Consider the following 26,662-nt stretch of genomic DNA (forward strand, 5'->3'; position numbering starts at 1 on the left):
TTTACACATTTACATATTCACATTCTTAACCTTAGCGCAGTTATTTTCTTTTTTCCTTAGGAAAGTACAAATACCCCCCAAATAAAGGATGTCTCTGTACATTGCTGAATTCAACTTTCCCTCGATCCTGACTAGTCTCCCAGTTTCTGCCGCTGAAAAACTTTCCCTCAGCATGATGCCACAACCATGCTTCACTGTAGAGATGGTATTGGCCAGGTGATGGGTGCCTGCTTTTCTCTAGACATGACGCCATTCAGGCCAAAGAGTTCAATCTTTGTTTCATCAGACCACAGTATTTTGTTGGATTGAAATTGGAGCAACAAACCTGGACTTTATAGGCACACCCGTACACAATAATATAAAAATTAGATCATTTTATTACATTTAAAATGATAACCAAACAATTTGCTTTAAAATCATGCAAATGTATAGTGCTTATATGATAAGGTAAACACCACTTATACATCACACCATTGTACTAAGACAAAAAGTGTAAACCATTGTATACGATGTAATTGGTTCCAGAGGGATTGATGTACAGTAGATATGTGGCGTACTGTATCTTGGTTTGGTCTATGTGTTGCATGTCAAGCACTTCTTCAGGAGCTTAAGGCACCTTTTCACCTGTAAGTGAAAGAAACATGCATCATATAAAAGACATATACAGTAAATGACAAAAATAATAATAATGACACAATGGTAAAGAAAAAATTCCAATTGTCTATGACAGCAACCTGGGCATCTAAACCAGGTAGGAGGAGCAAACCAACAACTATGGGGGCGTGCATAACATCATATTAGCAAAGTAGCTCTGTGCAAGCAGAAGATTATTATTGTTTTATATTTCAATGTTTTTTTTGAAAGTTGAAAAATATGTTTGACATGATTATTATTGTTTTAAATGTTGTAATAAAATATTCAAATTTTTATATTATTGTGTACAGGTCTGCCTATAAAGTCCTGGTTTGTTGCTCCAATTTCAATCTCCAATTAATTAATACGTGGCACATGTGTTAATCTTTTGTATCCACAGTACCACCCACTGGTGATACAAGTTTCTATTTCAATCTACTTCTCAGAGAATTTTGTTTCTCATTGTCTGAGAGTCCTTTAGGTGCCTTTTGGCAAGCTCAATGTGGGCTGTCATCAGGGCGGGACTGGCCTACTGGGACACCGGGACAATTCCCAGTAGGCTGCCTGCCCTGGGGCCGCTTTGAGCTGCACTGTGGCTGCAGCGTAGCTCAAAGCAGAGTCCTTTTTAGTTTTTTTATATCAAAAGCCGCGCTTAGGTCGCACAGAGTCGGTTGCAGCCTCCCCTAAAAATAAAAGCTCCCTCCGGGAGTCTTTACAAGAGAATGTTTTGTATATTAAAATGGGGTGGTTGGCGCTACCTGGTATATGGACCTGTATCTTATTACTATACCCTAAGTCTTTCCAATAGAAAGCAGTGGAGTTAAGAATTTTTCATATATAGAGGGTGTTTGACTGACAGTATAAGGGTCCAGGGTCTATTTTATAACATATATATACCTCTAGAGCAGGGGTCTCAAACTGAAGGCCCTCCAGCTGTTGCGGAAACTCCAAGTCCCAGCATGCCTCTGCCTGTGGGAGTCATGCTTTTAACTGTGAGCCGTGCAATGCCTCATGGGACTTGTAGTTTTGCAACAGCTGGAGGGTCACTGGTTTGAGACCCCTGCTCTACAGGCCAAACTATATATTTCCAGAAATATAGCTAAAATTCAATTCACAAGAGGTTACAATTGAACCTTCTGTTGGTGCCGGATAGGGATGAGCTTCGTGTTCGAGTCGAACGTACGTTCGACTCGAACATTGGCTGTTGGGGCGTTCGGCGAAATCCGAACTCTTGGTCCGTTCGCGTCAAAATTCGTATGGCGCGCGCGGACCACAATGCACTGTGATGGCGCAGTGCATTGCTGGCTCATGATTGGCCAAGCATGCACTGTGACCCCACATGCTTGGCCAATCGCAGCGCCAGCAGCGAGTAGAGCCATGATTGGCCACAGGCATCCTGCCTGTGGCCAATCATAGCTCAGGCTGTGTAGTGCACGCCCCACACTATATAAGGCCGCCTTTGAGGTGGCCTCGTGTAGTGTGTTGGCATCTGAAGCAGTGGGTGTTCTGTGTACCTTCAACACAGTTACACACCAATCGTTTTTGGCTGATTTCCTATCTTGCTCTTGTGTAGTGGTTATTGTCTGTGCCCTGACCGCAGTATACACCACTACACTATATTCACCTCACCTATATAGCTAGCTAGTGATCTATCTTTAACCACTTAACAACCGCCCATTGCCGATTAACGGCTTCAGGGCGGTTGTTTAACTCTGAGAGGCCGTTAATTAACGGCCTCCCAGAATTCTGCTCTCGCACGCCCCCTGGGGCGCGCACTCGAGAGCATCCGTGACCGCCGGGTCCTGTGCATCACGGTAAACGGTAAACGGCCGCTCGTCGCGCCCGTTTACCACGTGATCGCTCCGTCAAATGACGGAGTGATCACTTGTAAACAAACCGGCGTCATGTTATGACGCCGGTTCCTCCCTCCCCTCTCTGTACCGATCGGTACAGCGGAGGGGAAAGAGATCGGTGTCAGCAGCGATGTGGGCTGCATCTGCAGTGCCCACATCGCTGCTCACCGAATTTAACCCCTCAATTCCCTGCCAATACTCTGCAATACCAGTGCATACTCTGCAGTACCCTGCCATTACTCTGCAGTACCCCCCATTACTCTGCAGTACCCTGCCTTTACTCTGCAGTACCCCCCATTACTCTGCAGTAACCCCCATTACTCTGCAGTACCCTGCCATTACTCTGCAGTACCCCCCAATACTCTGCGGTACCCGCCATTACTCTGCAGTACCCCGCCATTACTCTGCAGTGCAGTACCCTGCCATTACTCTGCAGTACCCTGCCTTTACTCTTCAGTACCCTGCCTTTACTCTGCAGTACCCTGCCATTACTCTGTAGTACTCCCCAATACTCTGCAGTACCCTGCTATTACTCTGTAGTACCCCGCCAATACTCTGCAATACCAGTGCATACTCTGCAGTACCCTGCCATTACTCTGCAGTACCCCCCATTACTCTGCAGTACCCTGCCTTTACTCTGCAATACCCTGCCATTACTCTGTAGTACTCCCCAATACTCTGCAGTACCCTGCTATTACTCTGTAGTACCCCGCCAATACCCCGCCAATACTCTGCAATACCCTGCCATAAATTGCCATACCCAGCCATACTCGGAGATACCCAGCCATACTCGGTGATACCCTGAAATACCCAGCCATAGACGCCCCCCACCCCTCACCGCCCTCCGGTGCTTCTACCAACTCGCCAGTACGATCAAAGCCAGAATCTTTTTTTTATTTTTTATTTCAGGCTTCCCAGCCTAGAGGTGAGATGTGGGGTCATATTGACCCCCAGATTTCCCTGTAAAGAGGACCTGTCACCCCATATTCCTATTACAAGGGATGTTTACATTCCTTGTAATAGGAATAAAAGTGATCAAAAATATATTTTTGGGGAAAAAAATGTCAAACTAAAATAAATAAAGTAAAATGAACAATAAAAAAAAAAAAAAAAATTAAAGCGCCCATGTCCCCATGTGCTCGCATGCAGAAGCGAACGCATGCGTAAGCCCCGCCCACATATGAAAACGGTGTTCAAACCACACATGTGAGGTATCGCCGAGAAAGTTAGAGCGAGAGCAATAATTCTAGTCCCAGACCTCCTCTGCAACTCAAAACATGTAACCAGTAAAAAAAAATTTATGAAGAAAAAATTACTAATCTGCTAAATTTTATAACAGAAACAAAGAAAAATTAATTTTTTCGCAGAATTTCCGGTCTTTTTTCTTTTATAGCACAAAAAATAAAAAAACTGAGAGGTGATTATATACCACCAAAAGAAAGCTCTATTTGTGTGAAAAAAAGGACAAACATTTCATATAGGTCCAGTGTTGCATGACTGAGTAATTGTCATTCAAAATGTGAGGGCACCGAAAGCTGAAAATTGGTCTGGTTATTAAGGGTGTTTAAGTGCCCACTGGTCAAGTGGTTAATAATAGAGCTTGCAGTCAGTAGTGTTAGGAGATAGTGCGTGCTGTCTGCGTGCTCTGTACCCAGTACATACCGCTATAATATAGGGCAGGCCCCTACTTTCAAACATCCAACTTACAAACATCTCCTACTTGCAAACGGAAGGAGACAGCAGCAAGTGAGATGAAAAAAGACGGATGGCAAAACAAATTATACAGGGGTGATAACCCTTCCCTATGTTTTCCAAAAAGCTTAAAAATAGTTTTTTTGACTGGAGCTACACTTTAAAAATGTACCAGTTGAAAATTACAAACAGATTCAACTTAACACAACAAACCTACACAGTCCCTGTCTTGTTTGTGTATACTGCTGTTCTGAGTATATAGGGCCTGGGGGCCACACGCATTTCCTTTTTTTAATATGGGTACAGGGTTCCCCTTAATATGCGTACAAGACCCAAATAGGCTGGTAATGGGCAGGGAGGGCTACCCATGCCATTTTTCTGAATGATTTTCAACCATATTGCAGGAACCAGATATAACATTAAAACCGCAAGCAGTTTTAAATGGTGTTATTTCCGTTAAATGTCATTTTGTGCAGGGACTGTTCTAAACACGGGAAACACGTGGCATTTCACAGGCATACTACAGACACCCCCCAGGCACCATATTTAACCACTTCAGGACCGCCGTATTGCCAATGTACGTCAGCACAATGGCACAGGCAGGCACAATCACGTAGATGTACGTGATTGCCTTCCAGCGGGTGGGGGGTCCGATCGGACCCCCTCCCGTTGGATACGACGGTCCGGTTCCCTCCAGGAGCGCTCCGTGATGAGGGGATGGCCGTTCGTTTTCGGCCACCCCCTCTGGATCGCTCCTGGCCAATGAGAAGCTTCCTCCCACTGTGTATTGTTTACACAGGAAGGAGGAAGTGATGTCATTCTCCTCGGGGCGGTCTTTTTGACCGGACTACGAGGAGAAGACTAAAAGTAAGTGTGCACCAACACTACACTGACATGTAGGTACACACAGGCACACAAACCCCCCCCCGATCCCCCCCCCCCCGATCGCCCCCCGATCCCCCCCCCCAGTCACAGTGTCACTGATTGCATTGATCATTTCTTTACTGATCAATGCATTCAGTGTCAGTTGTGACAGTAAAAACTGTCAGGACAGTTAGTGTTAGGTCCAGGGTAGCCCCCTATCACCCCCCAATAAAGATTTAACCCCCTGATTGCCCCTAGAGTTAACCCTTTCACCCCCTTTTGCCAGTGTCACTAAGCGATCATTTTTCTGATCGCTGCATGTGTCGCTAGGTAGCTAGTTATTTTTTTAGGTTCACCGCCAGGTTTTTATATCGCTAGGTACCCCGATATACTACCCAATAATGTTTTTAACCCCCTGATTGCCGCTAGTTAACCCTTTCACCCCCTTTTGCCAGTGTCACTAAGCGATCATTTTTCTGATCGCTGCATGTGTCGCTAGGTAGCTAGTTATTTTTTTAGGTTCACCGCCAGGTTTTTATAGCGCTAGGTACCCCGATATACTACCCAATAATGGTTTTAACCCCCTGATTGCCGCTAGTTAACCCTTTCACCCCCTTTTGCCAGTGTCACTAAGCGATCATTTTTCTGATCGCTGCATCAGTGTCGCTAGTGTCGCTAGGTAGCTAGTTATTTTTTTAGGTTCGCCGCCAGGTTTTTATAGCGCTAGGTACCCCGATATACTACCCAATAATGGTTTTAACCCCCTGATTGCCGCTAGTTAACCCTTTCACCCCCTTTTGCCATTGTCACTAAGCGATCATTTTTCTGATCGCTGCATGTGTCGCTAGGTAGCTAGTTATTTTTTTAGGTTCACCGCCAGGTTTTTATAGCGCTAGGTACCCCGATATACTACCCAATAATGGTTTTAACCCCCTGATTGCCGCTAGTTAACCCTTTCACCCCCTTTTGCCAGTGTCACTAAGCGATCATTTTTCTGATCACTGCATCAGTGTCGCTAGTGTCGCTAGGTAGCTAGTTATTTTTTTAGGTTCACCGCCAGGTTTTTATAGCGCTAGGTACCCCGATATACTACCCAATAATGGTTTTAACCCCCTGATTGCTGCTAGTTAACCCTTTCACCCCCTTTCACCAGCGATCACAGTATAAGTGTCACTGGTGACGCTGGTTAGCCAGTTAGTTATTTAGGTTCCCCGTCAGGTTTTTATATAGCGCCAGGGACCCCCATATACTACCTAATAAAAATTTGAACCCCCTGATTGCCCCTAGTTAACCCTTTCACCACTGATCACCGTATAAGTGTTACGGGTGACTCTGGTTAGTTTGTTTTTTATAGCATCAGGGCACCCACCATTTATTACCCAATAAAGGTTTAACCCCCTGATCACCCGGCGGGTGATATCAATTAGGTTTTAGGGTCAGGGTCTGCGTCGCCCCAGGCAGCGCTAGGTTAGTGCCAGTACCGCTAACACCCACACGCAAAGCATACACCTCCCGTAGTGCTATAGAATCTGAACAGATCAATATCTGATCTGATCAGATCTATACTAGCGTCCCCAGCAGTTTAGGGTTCCAAAAAAACGCATTGTTAGCGGGATCAGCCCAGATACCTGCTAGCACCTGCGTTTTGCCCCTCTGCCCAGCCCACCCAAGTGCAGTATCGATCGATCACTGTCACTTACAAAACACTAAACACATAACTGCAGCGATCGCAGAGTCAGGCCTGATCCCTGCTATCGCTAACAGGTTTTTTGGTAGCATTTTATATTTAAATCCGGAAGGCAGTGCTTGGTTTTCGGGGTCCCGTACGTGGCTAGGCTCCCAAAAAGTCCCCCACATGTGGTATCCCCGTACTCGGGAGAAGCAGCAGAATTTATTTTGGGGTGTAATTTGACTTCTGCCCATAGCATGTGTGAGCAATATATCATTTAGTGACAACTTTGTGCAAAATATAAAATATTCCATGGACTCAACATGCCTCTCAGTAAATAGCTTGGGGTGTCTACTTTCCAAAATGGGGTCATTTGGGGGGGGTTTTGTGCTATTTTGGCATTTTATGGCCTTCGAAACTGTGATAGGTAGTGAGGAGTTAAATCAAAAATTTGCACCCTTAGAAATCCTGAAGGTGGTGATTGGTTTTCGGGGTGCCGTGCGTGACTAGACTCCCAAAAAGTCCCACACATGTGGTATCCCCGTACTCAGGAGAAGCAGCAGAATGTATTTTGGGGTGTCATTTCACATATTCCCATAGCATGTGTGAGCAATATATCATTTAGTGACAACTTCCTGCAAAAAAAAAAAAGTTTGTAATCTTCCCGCAACTTTTGGCAAAATATAAAATATTCCATGGACTCAACATGCCTCTCAGTAAATAGCTTGGGGTGTCTACTTTCCAAAATGGGGTCATTTTGGGGGGTTTTGTGCTATTTTGGCATTTTATGGCCTTCGAAACTGTGATAGGTAGTGAGGAGTTAAATCAAAAATTTGCACCCTTAGAAATCCTGAAGGTGGTGATTGGTTTTCGGGGTGCCGTGCGCGACTAGACTCCCAAAAAGTCCCACACATGTGGTATCCCCATACTCGGGAGAAGTAGCGGAATATATTTTGGGGTGCAATTCCACATATAACTATGGCATGTGTGAGCAATATATCATTTAGTGACAACTTTTTGTAAAAAAAATTTTTTTTTTTTTTTTGTCATTATTCAATCCCTTAGGACAAAAAAAATAAATATTCAATGGGCTCAACATACCCATCAGCAATTTCCTTGGGGTGTCTACTTTCCAAAATGGGGTCATTTGGGGGGGATTTGTACTGCCCTGCCATTTTAGCACCTCAAGAAATGAGATCGGCAGTCATAAATTAAAAGCTGTGTAAATTCCAGAAAATGTACTCTAGTTTGTAGACGCTATAACTTTTGCGCAAACCAAAAAATATACGCTTATTGACATTTTTTTTACTAAAGACATGTGGCTGAATAAATTTTGCCCTCAATGTATGACTAAAATTTAGTTTATTCGATTTTTCTTATAACAAAAAGAAGAAAATATCTTTTTTTTTCAAAATTTTCGCTCTTTTTCCATTTATATCGCAAAAAAAAAAAATCGCAGAGGCAATCAAATACCATCAAAAGAAAGCTCTATTTGTGGGAAGAAAAGGACGCAAATTTCGTTTGGGTGCAATATTGCATGACCGCGCAATTACCAGTTAAAGCAGCGCAGTGCGAAATTGGAAAAAGACCTCTGGTCCTTAAGGTGTTTATTGGTCCGGGGCTGAAGTGGTTAAAGTAATATTTCACTTTTTTTTTTTCACTTTAATCGTCATTAAAATCAGTGCTCCCGCCAAAACGGCCGTTTTTAAAACTTTTTTTTGCATTGACCCATGTCCCCTGAGGCAGGAGTCAGGTCCCCAAACCCTTTTTAGGACAGTATCTTGCATATTAGCCGTTAAAATTAGCACTTTCCATTTCAAACGTTCGAGTCCCATAGACTTCAATGGGGTTCTAACGTTCATAACGAACGTGGGGGCCGTTCGCAAGTTCTGGTGCGAACCGAACCGGGGGGTGTTCGGCTCATCCCTAGTGCCGGATTGTCCACCCTAGCAGGGGACTGCGCATCCTATGCCATACGCATCTAACTCTATCTATTCAATATTGTATGGCGTGGTACCTTTATATACGCATACTGGGCAGTACAACACCAGCTCTATATCTCTAATAGTGTACGGTGTGATACCGTTTGCATGTATTTGTTCCAAAAGTGTATAATACCCAATTATTTATAGTTATTTCCCCAATAAAGTGCAAAAAGTGCTTATTCTAAAAAATGATGTACCATATACGTGTTTATATAGTGCAGTAAGCGGTAATTAGGTAAAAACCCAAATCCCAAAAATTTTATATATATATATATATATATATATATATATATATATATATATATATAAAAATATAAATATAAAGATAAAAATAGTAAACATAAAATACAAAATGAAAATAGAAGCAGAAAAAACAGAAAAAACTAAATTAATGTCCGTAGACGTAGTTCTTTAGTTGTGCAAAATCCAGCAAAAATTTAATAAAGTGACTTTCGTGCTCATCTAATCTTCAAGTGACTCGAGTGCTCCCCCACAAGGGTCCCCACTCACCAGATGTTTACACCCCTGCATGTAGATCAACTCCCTTATAAATGTACCGGCTCAGCTCCCTCAGTTTCAGGCACCATATGATTCCAAGAGTCAGATCCGGGAAAAATATATTCCTTCTTGTTAGTATCAGACCCAATTATCTCAAATTTTTTCCTCATAGAAAACAAAGAGTGGCTTCCATAGTGTAGTATTTGAAAAAAAAAAATTCTCATTTTATTAAAAAAATGTGTTAAAACAAGTACAAAAAAATCCAGATTTAGTAACACTAATTATTTGTAAAGAAAAAATAAATAAAAAGTAAAAAATTTATTAAAAACATTTTTTTTTTTTTTTTTTTACAAAAACATCCCATCAGCTTGTATATCCGACTTAATACAGGAGTTCAGTATATTAGGGCTATTCCAGTATGTATTAGTCCAAATAATTCATGTGTCCCTTTTAAAAGGGACCACAGGATCAAGGTTTTTCCATAAAGAAAGTACTTTACAGCTTGTAATCACCTGTAGCTTTTTGTCTGTATGGGGCTCGGTCGGTGGATGCGCGGAGTGCGCTCCAACTGCGTTCCACACACTCGAGCTTCCCGGAAGTGACGTAGTGTGCGTGGCTCCGTCGTACGCGTTTCGTCATTGACGTCTTCCTCAATAACTATATAAAGGCTATGGGTAATGGTGGGTAGCTAATGCTGCATAGGCCCCCACCATAATATTACGGTCATTTCTCTTCCTTTGGATGGTAACCTACACGTATGTATTATATATATATATTTTTTTTTAACCAAGCCACCCATTTTTGGGACATACATGCAGTCAGACAGCCATCATCAATGCATGTGGCCATTTGTCAAACAAAGGGGGGGATTTATCACAGGATTTAATGTTTGTATTTTTTATTAGTTATTTTTACATATGAGTTTCACCATTATGTTATGATGGAACTCCAATTTTATTCTAACAAACTGGTCGTTGACCGTCTTTGTCCTTCTTCATCCTTTCTATTATGTGGTAACCAATCCGAAGGGACTGGTCATTTGTGGGTTAAACCGATTATGTACGGACGTTTTGGTCTGCACCTATGGCAGGGCTCCCTACCTCACCCATAGGCTATTTAAAGCTTTAGCACGAGGGTGTGGGCGTACCCCTGATGACGTCAATTTGTGACGAAACGATCGTCGGGTAGATACGTCTACACCTCGTGCTATTTTTATCTGCTCGATTTTATTTATTTTTATATTTTTGCTAGCATTTTTCTTCGTTCAATTTTATGCGACTCGATCGAGTCATTTGTAGCTTCCAACGTCTATCTGGTTGAAAAATAAAGTTCACGTGTTTTAGACTTTATCACACGATTGGGCGTTTTTTCCTTTTTCATCCATTCGGTGACACGCCAACTTGAAATTTTCGAACTGACCGGAACGGACGACGTTCAAGGAACATCCGAAGGTGTGGGTCAGTTTTCACCTTCCCGCCCCCAAAGGTGATTCGAATCATCCATTTATACGAGGAGTGTCGGAGGAACGATCTTGTCCGATCCTAATCGTTTGGGAGTTCGTATCTGCGCACACTAATGGTTGCTCTGGTAAGCCTTTACTACTTACTTAAGTTGTACAGCGAAAGAATTTACGTGGTCAAGCACCTACACCAGTGATACCTGGGACCAACTTTAACGTTTTTTCACTTATGTTTCACTTAATGAACTTTTATCTTCACATATATGGGGCCTTGTAAATCACTTCACTCATCCAAGGCATGGGACTTGTTTTGATTTGTTTTTCATTCTTGTTGTTTATTTTTTTCACTTAATTATAAGTTTGTGCCTCATAGCAATAAGCTGTAGTTTAAACAACTATTTGCTTTTTAAAATTTTTTTTGATCTTTTTGGTTTAATAACCAATTTAATTTATTGCTTCTTTGTTCATTGCACAGTATGCACATTTATATTTTTTACTATTGATGTTTTATTTTTTGGAAACACTATCTTTGAAGTTTTTTCCTGATCTATTGCTTCATTGTATTCAGTCACGTGTTACATCTATACACATCAAGCGCTGCACTGTTTTTCACATGACTTGATTTTTGTCTAAGCCAGAAACCAGGAAGCAAATTAATGTAGCGCCGGCTTCTGAAGAGCACGCGCTATGTTTTTTCGAAATTTAATGTTACACCTCGTGCAGGGAAACAAAACAGGCTAGACCAGTGGGAGGAGTCTAGTCTGTTTCGTTTCCCTGCACGAGACACCGCGTGAGTGTGTTGCGGGAGAGGAAGAAGCAGGTTGTTTTTTCTGGACGCGGAGAAAAGAGACTTTTAACACAAAAATGTTCCGAGCTCCGGGAATGCCAGGAATGCCACCCAGCATGGGACCTCGTATGCCATCAGGAGAAGGTCTTATGGGGCTGAGGAGCTACTTTGACTGACGCAGGGATTCGCCTGGCCACTCAAGGGTGGTTCGCCCTGTACGCATCGGGAGACATTGAGGCCCTGGGGATGCTATGTGGAAGGTGTGAGGGACTGTTTGTGAACCCCCGGCCATTTGTCCACTGTCCTGCCTGTGGGGAATACTTCTTCAAAGTGGAATAGTCAATCGTGCAACCGAGGGCCTACTGCGTGGACTGGGCCATGTGCGTGACAACCGAGGAGTCGGCCATCTTTGCTCCTTCAGTGAGGCCTTCCACAGCGGTGATACCTGTTGCTGCTGACACCCCTGTGGGAGATGCCGCTACTTCTAGGAGCAGATGGACACTGCTTCAACCACCATTACCGAAGTCACCATGCCTGCTTTGGAGAAAGTGGGGCGTACAAAATCTTCCTGGAATCGCAACAGAAGACCGCTACCGAGTTCGGCTGTACCCAATTGGTGGAAGAAGGTTGCTTCTGGGAAAGCTACGCAGACTGTGAGTAAAACTGTAGTGAACTATTTACCGGCAGAAGAGTACCGGGACTCAGAGTTAGAGTCCTTGTCAGATAAGGGGGACGATTAAATTTTTGAGACACTGTCCCAAGAGTTATGGGCTGGAGGGAATGATGTAGCCGCCACTTGTACAGATGTTTCGGGCTGGTTATCCCTTGCTTCAGGGGGTGGAACGCCGAGTGCAGAAAACCCCATCACGGTGAATGTGACTTTGTCCAAACCCGTGAATTTGCCCACACTTCAGAAGGACTCTGCCACGTTGGCGCAAAGGTCCCCAAACTCCTGTATACCTCCCGGGGAGGGAAGTCTAACAAAAGAGTAGCCAATGAATATGGACTGGAATTCCCATATGTCCCAAGGGAAATTATGGATGTAATTGAGGAGAACCGTGAGGCATGGTACGAGGACGATGTTTGGCACTATTTAAAAGTACCAAAGCGCTTTGCAAAAAGGCCTTTTCACTGGAGCTGTACGAACGGTTTGTCGGATGTCTACAGCATTGGAGTTACGGTCGACACATTTATGGGGACAAAGTTGTTATTTGCCGACCGGACAAAGATAGTGCAGTTTATTTTATTAACAATGTGGATGCACAGGGCAAAGACTTAACCTTACCAGACCCGCGTTTCTATTGGTAGGAGAAAGGCTACCGGAACTATGTTTTTCTGAACTTAAAAAGAGTTTTACTTTTTTTCCCTAATTTCCTGAAAAAGGAAAGAAAAAAAAATCCAGGAACTGTGGGGTAGTTAGACAGGGTCAGCTCAACAGAACGCCTTGTCAAGGTTACCTTATGGGTCACAGTACCTGCTTTAGAGAAAGACTGCACTTCAGTGACTCTTACCACTAGGTGGCATGAGTCGGCACAAATAATACTGTTTTTACCTGTTGAAAGAAAAAAAAAGTTTTAAAGTTTAGGAGAGAGGGCTCCATTGAGACTAAGATGGAACCCTGCCTTCTAATAAGTTTGTGTGCAATTTGTTAGCTGTGTATTTTCTTCTTTCTTTTAGGATTCACCAAAGAAGATCTATCAAGCTGCCGGAGAGTGGGTGGTTTAGGTAGACAGGTTTTGGGCTGCATTGCATGCGTGTGATAATTCGATGTTACTAAACAATGTTTTAATAATGTTTAAAGTTTTATTTTTCTTCCCTTTTTCCCATTCCTATCCCAAAGTTCAGGTACTCAAGTTTTTCTAGGTTTGGGAACTAATTTTTTTTGCCTAGACGATGGGGACATCATCTAAATTGGCAGGGGGAGTGTATAGCGCCGGCTCCTGAAGAGCATGCGCTATGTTTTTTTAAATTTAATGTTACACCTCAACTGCAGTTTGGTTTGGGTATAATTATTCCAAATTTAGACCTCAGCATCAGTCTGACTGGACTATAGGGTGTTCAGCCTGGCCATAGGGGGCACTGTCTCTTCTGGCAGGCATGGAATCACAGTCTGGTTGGGTGCTTTAAGGTTACTTTCTCTCGGAGCCAGCCCAGTGGGAGTGTCACTCTTGCTGTGCTTTCTGGGAGAGGGTACTTAAGATGTCACGTGGTTTGGGGTTCCGGTCCAGAAAGATGTTCTGACTCCATGGGCCTGGTCCTCCTGACCAGCCCCCAGGAAGGCTATTGCCTGGGGTGCGGATCCTCCTGACTTTATGTCTCAGGGCTGGCTAGCCAGATCCAAGGAAACTAAAGAAAGGTTTCCGAGGTGGTCCAGTGCTGTCTCCGGTTGTGGAGAGGTCCAGCAACTTCGTAGCTATCCAGGGGAGGACTCTTCAGAAGAAGGCCACATACGGGTTGGTTTCTTAGCAAGAGCCTGGTGAGGCTGAGGGACCTAAGTGAATCCAATCTCGTGGGTATCGCAATACCAGCTGAAAGATACTGGTACCACACGAATGCTCTAAAAGTTCTAGTTTCCTACATGTTCTACAACAACGTCTGTGGCAGAGACTTATTCGTACATGTTCTACAAGAACGTCTGTGGCAGAGACTTGTTCCTGATTTAAGCACCTTGTTGGCTGCTAGGCCTTGTGATAGGGGGACTATCCAACTTGAGTGAACATCCAGCTGTGAATGGCTATTCTCTGGATTTAGTCTAAGTAAGCAAGTCCTTCATCATTGACTTTGACACTAAGAGTACCTGAACTTTCCTCCTAACCCTCTGATCCTATACTAAGAGACTGTTCGTTAACTACGTTTTTTGCAAATAAAAATCCCTTTAAGCAGATCTGTCATCAGTCTCTAAAGTTTCTGGGCCATCTACCACGGGAAACCCCTAGACGCAAATTGAGGTGAAGAAGGTAACAGTAAGCCCAATCAAACCAGCAGCTCTTTTGGGGGTTAGTGCTACATTAAGAAATATGAAAAAAAAATCAAAGCAAATATAATATACCTTCCTATCTGTTTACTAAGGCTCACAGCATAAAGATTATAAATAGTTAAAGTGTAAGTTTAGCTTTACAGAAAAATTCTGAGCCCTGCTATAGCTGCATCACCGGACCAGGGCTTAGAATTCCCTGTGGCTTTCTCTCTTCTTCTTCCCTGCTGATAGGACAGGCTACGTGGGTTCTGATTTGTCGGCACTGACCATGTGAGGGCGCCGGCCAATTAGAATGCTCCTAAACGTACCTTCTGATAGTGTACATTTTGGAGACTAACCCGAGGGGATTTCTAAGCTCCAGTCCGGTGACACGGCTACAACAGGGCTCAGAATGGGAGATCGCTGCGCTCCAGGTCAGCAGGACTGGGGGTGGGGGCTGAGGGGGGGGGTCCTGTGTAAGTTCACCTTACAGATTTTTCTGAATGGACAAGGGGAGGGCAGATGAACATTTGGATCCCCCTTGTCCATTCAGAGAAAGCCGTGTATAAAAAGCGAGCAACCCTCACTGTATGAGTGATGGAACTAACAGCAGCCAAGCTAGAAGATCAAAGCTGACAGTGGAATGCAGCATAATACAATATTTTTCACATTCCCAGCAAATATCCGGCCGTACCAGGAATTAAAGATAATTAAATCACAGTTTCAGGCTAAAATGAAACAAGATCTTAAACAAGCAACCCGTACCCCCTTATTTTTGGATATCTTTTTTTGCAGTGAGGTACATAATTTCGATTGCATCGGGCTCTCCTCCCTCCCCACACTGGATCCTCTTTTTGAGATAATTATTGGAAAAGATAACACAGTTTCTCAATGAAGGGTAGAGGGTTAGGAAAGGTAGTTCAGGTACTTTTGGAACTGCAAAGAGTAGGAAGTCTCTCACAATAGAAATCCAGAGAATGAATGTTTCACAAGTAGATTCAAACAACTTCCATATAGGCCTTCTCTCACTAAGCCTAGTAGCCAAGTGTTAAATAAAGCAAAAGTCTCTGCCACAGACTTGAAAGTAGAACACTGGAACAACGTTTCTGCCACAGACTTGGATGTAACTAAGGGATATAGATAAATTTAGAGAGCTATCATACGGTACCAGTATCTTGCAGCCGGTCCGGCGATACCGTATGAGTGTAGATCCATTTAGTGCCCTTCAACTGAGCCTTGTTTCGTCTGACCTTTGCTGTCGAAAAGTCCGGTCGTGTGTACGCGGCATTACTGACAGCGCCTGTAAAGGTGAAGAATGCAGCCTGGCTGTCTTGTACCCAAACAGGCAGGTGCGCAAAGATGTTGGAGCCCTAAGCTTTCATTCCTTGTCAGGAACCTTTACCCGCTAAGGTCGGCTCTGAGGAAGAATTCCGACGCAAACAGTCCGATGCAGACCACACACAGTCGGAATATCCGACAAAATGCTCCGATCGGACACATTCCGACGGAATCTCCGACCGTGTGTACAAGGGCTAACAGGGAAAAAAACAGGCAAATTTAGGTGCTGTCTGTTTAAAGCGTAAGGCCGCGTACACACGGGCGGATTGTCTGCCCAACTAAGTTCGTCAGACAATCCGACAGACAGTCCGTTCAACTTTTGAATGAACGGACTTGACCACACACGATGAACAGACAGTCCGCTGAAAACTTGCACGATGACGTGTACAGTACGTACGAAGGGACTAGAAAAACGACGTCCAATACACTGCAATGCAACCTTCGGCCGTGTAAATCCTTTCTGAGCATGCGCCATACTTAGTCCGTCCAACTAGCCTACACACGAGCGGACTGTCCGCTGAAACCAAGTTTGGACGGACAAAACCAAGTTTGGACGGACAAAATTACGGAAATTCCGAAAGACAAAGTCCGTCAGACTGTCCGCTGAAAAAGTCAGCTGAAGCCCACACACGAGCGGATTGTCCGCTGAAACACGGTTCAGCGGACTAAGTTGGGCAGACAATCCGCCCGTGTGTACGCGGCCTAACTCCACCTTTATTGAGAAAAAAACATTCCCTCTGGGTGATCTATGTACATTGCAAGGATTATAACAACCTTTGTTGCAGATTCCTACTTTTTGTTATTCTGAAGAAATCCCTGTTTGTTTCTCTTTGCCAAGTAGGTCTAATAGGAGTGGTTTCATAATCATCTATTAGCTGTGCACCTGCACAGCACTAATGATTAAATCTGCTGGGCCTGCTTCCCTTTAGACATGTTCCTATTGAAAGTATCTCACCAAAAATTTAATTTTTTTTGCAAGGGGTGCCTGAAATCTGACTTGCATCTTAGGCAGATTCCTGGGAAAATCAGTGAGCCAACCACACAAGCAGGAAATGATGTCTCTGGGGTGTGTTCAGTACACATTCTGTGTACAGAACAACTCCAGGTAGCCACATTGCATTTATAGAAAATGACAGCGGCTGCAGATTGAAAAGGAAGGCGGTGGCGGCAGCGGCGACAGAAGACCGGGCCAACGCCTGTAAAAGAGCTATAAGAAGAAGCGGTGGCCCGGCAGAAGAACCGAAGAGGGGGACAAGACCCCCGAAGTCGGAAGAAGAGAGCGGTGGCGAAGAAGAAAGCCGGGCTCCTCCGCTAGTAAAAGAGCTAGCAGAAGATAGCGGAGGAGTCCGGGCGAGAAGACCCCCGAAGACGGAAGACCCCCGGAGCTGTGCAATAAATTATTTTAACCCTGTGTTGTGTTTTTTTTTACTTTTTTTCACAGGTGATTGGGTAGGGGTACATTGTACCCCATACTCATTCACATAGGGTGGGGGGCCGGTATCCGGTGGCCCCCTTATTAAAGGGGGATCCCGGATTCCGATAAGCCCCCCGCCCGCAGACCCCGACAACCAACGGCCAGGATTGTCGGGAAGAGGCCCTTGTCCTTATCAACATGGGGACAAGGTGCTTTGGGGTGGGGGGGCCGCACGCTTGGCCGGCCGGGTAGCGTGCTCGGATAAGGGTCTGGTGTGGATCTGGGGGGGCACCACCACGCCGTTTTTTCGGCGTAGGGGGTTCCCCTTGGAATCCATACCAGACCTAAGGGCCTGGTATGCTCTCAGAGGGGGAGCCCACGCCAAATTTTTTTCATAAATTTGGCGTGGAGTTCCCCCTTCAGAGCTCATTCTCTGATTGGCCATGGCAAAAGTCGCCTGGCCTGGGGCAACTTAAATGACGACTCAGTCATTATGCTTATTATGACTTGCAAAAGACTTCTGTGATAGAAGTCAATGTAAGTTGCCTGAAGACATCAGTGAAGGACTTTCATCCTCTCTGGGCAGGCTGCCAAGAAAAGAACAAAGTGATACAATGTTTCTTCTTCAATGGGCTGAACTCTGTGTGTAGAAGTTCTCAGTTTAACCAGTTAAAGACTAAATCTTTTCTGACACTTGTTGCTTACAAGTAAAAATCCAGTATTTTCTGCTAGAAAATCACTAAGAAGCCTCAAAAATGATATATATTTTTTTAGCAGAGACCCTAGGGAATAAAATAGCAGTTGTTGCAATATTTTATGTGACGCGGTATTTGCGCAGAGGTCTTTCAAACGCAAGTTAGCCCTTTTTTTTTCGGTCGACCTCTAGAGAGCACTGACATTAGCAGCGTGACATACAGCAATGACACCTGCACCGTGATAGAGTGATCTGACACTGACACATAGTCCCACCACATGGCCAATGACATAACACATGTAGGAGGTGAATCTGGGATCGACAACTACAAGCATTCTTTTTTTATATGTTAAATTCTGAAAATTCAGGAATCTTGAGACAATGGAGGCGAGGGAAGGTGAGGGTAGGCAAAGAAGAGGGTGCAGGAGATGATCACCAGCACCAGCACCGTGATATAGAGCACTGACACCTGCACCGTGATAGAGTGATCTGACACCAGCACCGTGACATAACACATGTATGAGGTGAATCTGGGATCGACAACTACAAGCATTCTTTTTTTATATGTGAAATTCTGAAAATTCAGGAATCTTGAGATAAAGGAAGCGAGGGAAGGTCAGGGTAGGCAAAGAAGAGGGTGCAGGAGATGATCACCAGCACCAGCACCGTAATATAGAGCACCGACACCTGCACCGTGATAGAGTGATCTGACACCAGCATCGTGACATAACACATGTATGAGGTGAATCTGGAATCGACAACTACAAGCATTCTTTTTTTATGTGAAATTCTGAAAATTCAGGAATCTTGAGACAATGGAGGCGAGGGAAGGTGAGGGTAGGCAAAGAAGAGGGTGCAGGAGATGATCACCAGCACCAGCACCGTGATATAGAGCACTGACACCTGCACTGTGATAGAGTGATCTGACACCAGCACCGTGACATAACACATGTATGAGGTGAATCTGGGATCGACAACTACAAGCATTCTTTTTTTATATGTGAAATTCTGAAAATTCAGGAATCTTGAGATAATGGAGGCGAGGGAAGGTCAGGGTAGGCAAAGAAGAGGGTGAGGAGATGATCACCAGCACCGTGATATAGAGCACTGACACCTACACCGTGATAGAGTGATCTGACACCAGCACCGTGACATAACACATGTATGAGGTGAATCTGGGATCGACAACTACAAGCATTCTTTTTTTATATGTGAAATTCTGAAAATTCAGGAATCTTGAGACAATGAAGGCGAGGGAAGGTGAGGGTAGGCAAAGAAGAGGGTGCAGGAGATGATCACCAGCACCAGCACCGTGATATAGAGCACTGACACCTGCACCGTGATCATGCTCATTATGAGGGGCTCCCACCATCCCTGTGCTGTGCTGACTTCCTCCTGGGGCTGCTTATTATGAGGGGCTCCCACCATCCCTGTGCTATGCTGACTTCCTCCTGGGGCTGCTTATTATGAGGGGCTCCCACCATCCCTGTGCTATGCTGTCTTACTCCTGGGGTTGTACCGTCCTCTGCTGTGCATATTATGAGGGGCTCCCACCATCCCTGTGCTATGCTCATTATGAGGGGCTCCCACCATCCCTGTGCTGTGCTGACTTCCTCCTGGGGCTGCTTATTATGAGGGGCTCCCACCATCCCTGTGCTATGCTGACTTCCTCCTGGGGCTGCTTACGGTGCAGGTGTCAGTGCTGTATATCACGGTGCTGGTGTCAGTGCTTTATGTCACGCTGCTGATGTCAGTGCTCTCTATCACGGTGCTGGTGTCAGATCACTCTATCACGGTGCAGGTGTCAGTGCTCTATATCATGGTGCTGGTGATCATCTCCTGCACCCTCTTCTTTGCCTACCCTCACCTTCCCTCGCCTCCATTATCTCAAGATTCCTTAATTTTCAGAATTTCACATATAAAAAAAAAATGCTTGTAGTTGTCAATCCCAGATTCACCTCATACATGTGTTATGTCACGGTGCTGGTGTCAGATCACTCTATCACGGTGCAGGTGTCAGTGCTCTATATCACGGTGCTGGTGCTGGTGATTATCTCCTGCACCCTCTTCTTTGCCTACCCTCACCTTCCCTCGCCTCCATTGTCTCAAGATTCCTGAATTTTCTGAATTTCACATATAAAAAAAGAATGCTTGTAGTTGTCGATCCCAGATTCACCTCATACATGTGTTATGTCACAGTGCTGGTGTCAGATCACTCTATCACGGTGCAGGTGTCAGTGCTCTATATCACGGTGCTGGTGATCATCTCCTGCACCCTCTTCTTTGCCTACCCTCACCTTCCCTCGCCTCCATTGTCTCAAGATTCCTGAATTTTCAGAATTTAACATATAAAAAAAGAATGCTTGTAGTTGTCGATCCCAGATTCACCTCCTACATGTGTTATGTCATTGGCCATGTGGTGGGACTATGTGTGCACAGCTAGTAATTATTTTGTGGCTGCAAATATGACCTGTAGGTTTGTAAAGTTCACCATCCCTGTGCTGTGCTGACTTCCTCCTGGGGCTGCTTATTATGAGGGGCTCCCACCATCCCTGTGCTATGCTGACTTCCTCCTGGGGCTGCTTACGGTGCAGGTGTCAGTGCTGTATATCACGGTGCTAGTGTCAGTGCTGTATATCACGGTGCTGGTGTCAGTGCTTTATGTCACGCTGCTGATGTCAGTGCTCTCTATCACGGTGCTGGTGTCAGATCACTCTATCACGGTGCAGGTGTCATAGAGGTTGACCGAAAAAAAGGGCTAATTTGCGTTTGAAAGACCTCTGCGCAAATACCGCGTCACATAAAATATTGCAACAACCACTGTTTTATTCCCTAGGGTCTCTGCTAAAAAAATATATATAATTTTTGGGGCTTCTGAGTGATTTTCTAGCAGAAAATACTGGATTTTTACTTGTAAGCAACAAGTGTCAGAAAAGATTTAGTCTTTAAATGGTTAAACTGAGAACTTCTACACACAGAGATCAGCCCATTGAAGAAGAAACATTGTATCACTTTGTTCTTTTCTTGGCAGCCTGCCCAGAGAGGAGGAAAGTCCTTCACCGATGTCTTCAGGCAACTTACATTGACTTCTATCACAGAAGTCTTTTGCAAGTCATAATAAGCATAATGAGCAATGTTTTTGCCTTTAAATTCATCGTAAAGAACGTTCGTACACGTTAACGAACCTAACGACAATTCGTATTTCGTACGAAACAGAACGGAATTTCGGACACGAAATACGAAGTACGAATTAATTTTATTACGAATCGAAACGGAACAGAACGAAACAAATTTATTGACGGCGCCCATGTCTATCCCACATCTATCCATTCCATGCATGTGCGTCCACTGTGTAGACACTTATACATTTCTAGTGTTAGGACTGCAAGCAACACAGGGTGCCGTGACGAGGCCTTGCAGCTTTCACATGCATTTTAAAATGTGTGCTAACTAAACCCGTGCTTTTAACAGACGGTTAGACGGATTTATTTGGCTGGTCAGCAGACTCGTTGGTGAGTTGAGCTATGGAATTGTTTTTGTTTTACATGGATGTAAATACAGCCCTGGCTAATTAGAAGAGGATGTGCCCCAGGAAATGCTGGGTAACTGTTTTTATATTTGACGAGCACATGGACTTGGGGTTTCAGTCGAGTCCACCTCTAAGGAGAGAGGTTCAGGTGGGGAGGAGGCAGCTGCCTATCCCCAGCATAGGCTGCCATGCGGCCTCAGATGTCTGACCTGAGGGCCTGAAAGCTACAACCCAGGGTTCCTGTGCAAGCTGACTGAGGGAGGATGTCTATGGCTTGGGTCTAATGCCACTGGTATAGAGTGTTGCATGGAAGTTGGAAGGAGGCTACCAGCTGTCCCTGGACATTTTGTTAATACAGACCCCTGAATAGATCCCTGAGACTGTGTGTGTTGCTGAAATCCCCCTCTTGGTCCTAGAAGTCAGCATACTGGATGTGTGAGCTAGAGGGGAACACTGGCTAGTGTCTTGAGTCCCTTCTGCTACAAAGGGACTTGTCCATTCCATACAAATGCTGTATGGTTCAGCAGAATAATCTGCTCCACAGTTCCACAAAGAGAGTTATTCTCGCTTGTGCATAGTTAATTTGGAGTATCCTACTAATTCGTTTCTCCTATCCAAGTTCTCCAAACAAAACATAAAAACACATCCCCTAGACTGGTCATTGAAGACAACGAGCGGAAGAGTGTGTGCACCTGGCTGTGTGAAAATACTGTGTAATTGGCTGTGGAATAATCAGAGGGAGACCCGGGTACAAATATCCAAGCAGTTCCTATGAGGGTACTGCTACACTGGCATGGACTGTACGAAATGGTGAATGTCCCACTTGAACTTAACAACCCCGAAACATCACACCAGCCGCTTGATTTTCAGTTTGTCCCTAGAAGATTGATTTGTAAAATTCCTTCAACATATCAGAACAAGATTCATTGGTCCAATGGAAGAAAATTTTATTTTTTTCTGTAGACTTTAGCATTGTGCAATTATATGCAGCTTTGTTGAGTCATCGGCCCTTTTGTGCAAAATTTCTTTTATTTTCAATATATAGAATTGTTACACTTACAATAATCAGATATGTTTGCAAAACTCGGGGTGGGGTTTTGTAAATTATAGCATACAACAACTGCCATAAACTCTTATAATAGCACCAGTTTTACAATGTACATGTTCTACTAGGATGAACTGTCAAAAAGGAAGTTCAATGCATATAACACTGTATGAAAGGGTTACAGATAGTTCCTTTATTCAACATGTACTGTGGTCATTTATGTAGCTGACCGTGAAATGTTTTAGAAGAACAGAAAGTATTTCCCATGGATTAATTCCCAATCAGCTCCATGTATTAAAAAATGTACTAAGAGAAAGAAGGTAGGGGGTTTAACCACTTGCTTACTGGGCACTTAAACCCCCCTCAGTCCCAGACCAATTTTCAGCTTTCAGCGCTGATGCACTTTGAATGACAATTGCGCGGGCATACAACACTGTACCCAAATGAAATTTTTATCATTTTTTTCCCACAAATAGAGCTTTCTTTTGGTGGTATTTATTTACAGCTGGGAGTTTTATTTTTTGCTAAACAAACAAAAAAAAAGATGCAAAAAAATAAAAATAAAAATCATGTTTAATAAATTGTTATAAAATTTTGCAAACAGGTAATTTTTTTCCTTCATTGAAGTGCGCTGATGAGGCGGCACTGATAGGCTGCACTGGTGGGCACTGATAGGCTGCATTGGTGGGCACTGATAGGCTGCATTGGTGGGCACTGATAGGCTGCACTGGTGGGCACTGATAGGCATAGTTAAGGCAGCACTAATAGGCACAGATAAGGCGGCACCGATGGGCACAGATAAGGCGGCACTGATGGGCAAAGATGGGCACAGATAAGATGGCACGGATGGGTGGCACAGATGGGTGGCACGGATGGGTGGCACTAAGGGGCACTGATAGGTACCACTGATAGATGGGACTGATGGGCACTGATAGGTGGCACTGATAGGTGGCTCTGATAGGTGGCACTGCTGGGCACTGATGGGCGGCACTGCTGGGCACTGATGGGCACTGGTAGATGACACTGATGGGCACGGATATGTGGCACTGGGGTGCAGCACCTTTGTTGAGGCAGATTGTGGGCACTTCTGGGTGGCACTGTGGGCACTGCTGGGTGGCACTGCTGGGTGGCACTGTGGGCACTGCTGGGTGGCACTATGGGCACTGCTGGGTGGCACTGACGGGGGGGGGCACTTATTTTTTAATTGTGTTTAGTGATGAGGGGGCAGGTGGGCACTGGCAGGGGGCAGGTGGGCACTGGCAGGGCTGGCCGTGATCGGGACTGGTGTCCCGATCACGGCCGCCGGTGATCGGCTCTTTTTTTTTCTCCTCGCGCTGTCAGCACGAGGAGGAATAATAGCCGATTACCGGCTCTGTTATATCACATGATCAGCTGTCATTGGCTGACAGCTAATCACGTGATAAGGGGTCGGGATCGACCCCTTGCTCGGATCGGCGATCAGGCGAGTCTCATAGACTCGCCGATCACAGAGCGCGCCGCACGCGCCCCTCAGGGGGCGCGCAGGCCGCTCGTGCACGGGACTACGTCAATAGACGTAGTCCCGGCAAAGGAGATCCGCGCTGTAGCCGTCATTCGGCTATAGCGTGGGTCTCAAGTGGTTAAGTACCCAGTAAGCAAGTGGTTAAACTTCTCCTCAACTCTATCCTTGACCTGTCTGGTGTGTTCCTTGGCCTTCATAACACAATTTGTTCTCTAAGATTCTCTAACAAACCTCTGAAGGCTTCACAGAACAGCTGTATTTATACTGAGATTAAATTACACACAGGTGGACTCTATTTACTAATTAGGTGACTACTGAAGGCAATTGGTTCAACTAGATTTTAGCTAGGTGTATCAGAGTAAAGGTGGCTGTATACAAATGCACGCCACACTTTTTAGGTATATATTTGTAAAACATTTTGACAAACATTTATGATTTTCTTTCTACTTCACAATTATGTGCCACTTTGTGTTGGTCTATCACATAAAATCCCAATAAAATACATTTACGTTTTGGATTGTAACATGACAAACTGTAGAAGATGTCATGGAGTATGAATACTTTTTCAAGGCACTGTATAGATATCAAAGACAATACTTAACTTATTTTTTTTGCAAGTGCACGAATACGGCTACAATCACCTATAACTGTTTAAAAATGTTAGCAGGAATAGGGCTTTACAATATTAGTCACTAATGTGAAGTCCATCTAAATCTACTAATCCATCCAACACCACCCTCTCCACTTATTGACAATCCGGCTGTCCAAGGGTGGCTACGTTGATCCTCCATAGATGTAGTGGAGGAGAGAATGTAGCCATCATCAGACAGGAGATGTGTTCCTGGCCAATCACCAGGTGAAAATAAAGGAATAAAAGTCTGAAAAAATTAAAACCAATGAAGCCACCACATCCAATGACTGGTTAACTACAATATATTAAATGTTTGTTTTGGGTTTAGATAAGGGATTAAAGGACATTGGAAACACATATGTGATATGAATACGCTGCTGACATTTTGGAAATGAAAACTCCACTTTATAATGATGGTAAAGAATGAGATATTTAATTTTCCCTCTTATATAGTAGCTTTGTTTTTGTGTTAACAGTTTGAGCTGAAGCATTTCCTATTACTGTTTCCATTACTTCCCACAGATGTCATGACTAATGCTGACCTTACAAGGCAATTTCCTGGATTCTGATCCCCTAGATGTATTAATCAGTTCAGGATAAGGCCTGTTCTTGGTCACTTGTTGGCACCCATCCAGAGCTCTGTTACACTTGGCACCACATCACATTAAACAGGTATTTAATGAACAACTTCATGGCATAACATCCAAGCCAACCTATGATGAATACCATTGTCTTAGCTGGCCGCTGTCCAGCATTGTCTCTGAAGGCCAAGACTCTGGTTTCCCTGTATGGTCATTTCAGAAAGTAAAGATTTATTTTGAGTAAGACAAAGGTGTTCCTTTCTTATTGTAGACCACAGCTAAAATAACGGAGAGAGAATACCACTCAGGATAATAATTAGCAGTAAGCGCAATATTACATTTTATGTGTGTGCGCTTTTTCCTAATTTTACCAGTACTGAAAATTTATCAACATCAAAAAATGCAACTGCACTTTCAGACCTTAAAGGCTAACTCCATCTTTTGCAATATGTTACATGTGTACCACCCTCCGCAGCTGGTTCTTTTTGTGCTCCTCTGTAATAAGTGAAGCAGTTTCTGATTGCTTTGGGCTGATTAGGGTCCCACAGGCTGCACACTTAATTGCTTCTCCCTGCTTTCTGGAAAGCTCCAAAACATGAGTGGATCAGGCTAAGTGAGAAGTTTGAATATTTATGAGGTCCCAGCCAATCCCTGCGGAGGTGTTCTTAGAAGGTTGGAGAGAGCATAAATAGTCTGGGCCTGGATCAGTCAGGGTTCTTGTCAAATAGGAGCAGCACCCAGCCTGGAGGGCTGCTGCCCTCCCAGGCAACTCAGCACCTCTACCAAGGGGTCATCAAGGCCCCAGCTACCATAAGGATGGGGGGGGGGGGGGGGTCCTACTCTCTGAGGGACGTTAAGCTAAGAAAGGTGGATTTCACCTAGGATCCGGTTTGGCAAATCCACTAAGCATCTTTCTACCTGATTTGGATGGAGGCATGCAAGTACCCAGGGACTTGTGAGTACAGTACAGTATGTTGTTAACCCTCTGTTGCACAAAGACTTAGGTTTACCTGGCCCGGTACACTGCTATTGGTGTCCCAGTGCTACCCATTTCTAGAGCCATTGCTAAGGAACTTTTCTAAGAAGTATTCGTAGAAGAAAAAAGGGTGTCCTCTCACTATTGTTCTACACTCTGCAGTATCCAATAGCTCCTGATGTCTTTCTAAGTTATACTGTAATAAACTTTAAAAAGCAACCCCTAGACTACTCATTGAGCCAAAAGTGTGGACAGCGCTGTGTGCCCAGCTACTGTTACATTGTTGGGAAAGAGAACCTGGGACAAGGCAGTGAGACCAGGCAAAGGGTCAGGGCTACACGTTACACCACTATTTAGGTTGCAACATGTAGCATTATGCCAAGTGACTCCTCCCCCTCATAAAAAATATGCAGTTGTTCTCCCCCGCAACATCTATCACTTCTCACATTTTTTAAGTTACTTTCGTGATCTGTAAATGAATTTACAGGTTGTACAAGTTGCGTCTGCCACAGCAGCAAACTGACTTATAGTTCTTAATGGAATACAAGTGCAGTGAT

The 26,662-nt window shown here is 44.4% G+C and overlaps 1 long non-coding RNA gene across 1 annotated transcript in view; it reads right to left on the reverse strand.

Annotated features, from left to right (window-relative positions):
• Window positions 1–359: 359 nt before the first annotated feature.
• The window catches only part of LOC143960688 (uncharacterized), a 99,868-nt gene continuing 73,565 nt past the window's right edge, over window positions 360–26,662 (reverse strand). The window contains exon 2 of the long non-coding RNA XR_013270361.1: window positions 360–624. This is a non-coding gene — a long non-coding RNA (uncharacterized LOC143960688). The remainder of the gene's footprint in view (window positions 625–26,662) is intronic.

This window comes from Lithobates pipiens, unplaced genomic scaffold, assembly GCF_037356315.1.
Source record: "Lithobates pipiens isolate NorthernLeopardFrog02 unplaced genomic scaffold, aLitPip1_a1.2 Scaffold_8, whole genome shotgun sequence".
Taxonomy (NCBI): Eukaryota; Metazoa; Chordata; class Amphibia; order Anura; family Ranidae; genus Lithobates; species Lithobates pipiens.